This window comes from Acomys minous (assembly GCF_964271855.1).
Source record: "Acomys minous genome assembly, chromosome: 9".
NCBI classification, from domain to species: Eukaryota; Metazoa; Chordata; class Mammalia; order Rodentia; family Muridae; genus Acomys; species Acomys minous.
Window position 1 is genome coordinate 119,245,986 of NC_140490.1, and position 2,335 is coordinate 119,248,320.

Genomic DNA, 2,335 nt, shown 5'->3' on the forward strand with positions numbered 1-2,335 from the left:
CCCTGGCAATCCTGGGAGTCTGAAGCAGAAGGAAAGATATTTGACACCATTTGAGCTATTTAAAGCTTTCCTTTAAAAATCAAAATGGAGGCTGGAAGAGAAATGGCTAAGGGGTTATTAGCACTTGCTTCTTTTGCAAGGGATCAGAGTTCCATTCCCAGCACCCACATGGTGGCTCAGAGTTGTCTGTAACTACAGTTCCTGAGTACCCAATGCCTTCATCTGGCTTGTGTCAGCACCCAGTACACGTGTTATGTAGACATGCATGCAGACAAACAGTCACTTACATAAAAGTAAAAGCGAACAAATCTATTAAAAATGGGAGACAGAGGACAGAGGATTGTGGGAGGAAAGAAGGAAAAGGGGCTAAGGCATGAGAGAGAGGAAAATGCAGGTCCAAATAAATGCTTTTCATGACTGTAGTAACTTTATCATAAGTACTGAAAGATAGATATCCTTTAAAGGGTGAATAAATAAATATAGATTGGTGGACAAATGGCTGGATGGGTACAGTCACTTCCAGAGGACCGCAGTTCAGTTCCAAGCACTCCACTAAGCAGTTTATAGCTCTAGTGGTTGAGGGTCCATTAACCTCTTCTGGCCTTCATGGGCACTGCACACATGTGGTATGTATTCACACACAGACACACACACACACACACACACACACACACACACAAGCCTCTACACACACGAAAGCAACTATTAAATAAATAAAAACAGGAGATATCTATATAATGTAATATCAATTGCAAAGAGAAACAAGAAATGAGCAATGTACTCATGAACATTCAAGAAATTTAAATGTAAAAGTGAAAGAAGCCAAACCTAAAATGATGAGTACTCTATGCCTCCAGCACCATGGAAAAGGCACAACGAGGGAGGCAGTAAAAGCACTGGTGACTGCCAGAAGGTCAGGAGGAGGGACCATTTTATAAGGAGGTAGTTCTACAGTGGTGGCTACGTGTTAAAGCATGTTTGTCAAGCACAAACTGAGGCTGCCTCAGAGGGCCTGTCATGAGTTTGAGGCCAGCGAGGCCTGTGTTCTACTCAACAAGACTCTGTCTCCAAACAAAACCAAAACCAAAATGTGTCAACACTGGGTGAATCCTGCCGTCTTGAGCTGTGGCATTTGGCTAAGCCTACTGTGTCCGTGCTGGTTCATTGGCTGCAGCAAAGGTGCTCTAGTGAGCCAACATGAGGGACGTGCAGAAAGCTGCACTAGTGCTCACACGTCGCTGTGCACAAGTGCTCACACACGTGCGCTGTGCACACCAGTGGGGAAACAAAGCAGGGCCGTGAGAGTGCTCTGTGCTTTCTTGGTTGCTTCCTTCCGAGACAGGGTCTCGCTGCGTACCTTAACCTGGCCTGTACTGCACCTTCCGCTTGCCTTTACTTCCCCTGTGCTAGGATTCCAGGCAGGAGCCTTTGCCAGGGTTTGCCTCAATTATTTTACACATATAAACTTATTAGGATAAGATGTTTGTTAGTTTTAAGAAGATAAATTTTATTGAATAATAAAAGTTACTGTGGATACTCTAAGAGCATTTTGTTTCTGTGATATTTATTATATCAGAAACTGACATTACTTTTTTTGGAGCTCTAATGGGCTTTTATTGAGATATATTAACAAAAAAAATCAAGATTTAACCAATGATCTTTTCTGGACCTAGTATAAACCCATAAAGACTCAGGTCCATAGACACGTACATACAGTGTAACACATCCCAACAAAAACACATCTCACACACACTGGATCATCTGCCAATTAAACAGAAAGCCAATTTTTCCTTTCCTCAAATGTATTCAAAATTTAAGTTCCTACTGTTCAAAGTGGAACTGGTCCCTGGTGGCTAGGGACATGAGAATTTTCTTATTTTTACTGAATTTTGTAATTTTTTTCTATTTTATTTTGTTTTTTTAAAAAAGGGGGGATACTTTAAATTAGTTATAGTAAGTCTGCTATAGGTTAAACAAATAACATTTCATTCTGGAAATTTTTCAGAATCAAAAATCGTGGAAAGTTTTATTGCTTTACATGTTTTTAAGTCTCTTTAATGTTTGGCTTAATGAGAGACAATTTGTGCCCTACAGTGTATTCACAGTGTCATAGTTCATTCCTGTATTCTATCCAAGAACTCCATACAGATTAAGTTTATGGTGCTGGATCACAGTTTTCAAAAGTCTAATATAAACATGAGTGTTTACATGTATTACAGACAACAAATATTGTCGTGTGTTTATCTTAAAGTGACAGGCTCATTGGGTTCCTTCTGAAGAAAATCTATCAAGCACTCAAGACTTAACCGCCGTTTTTCTGCCAGGCAGTCTTTCT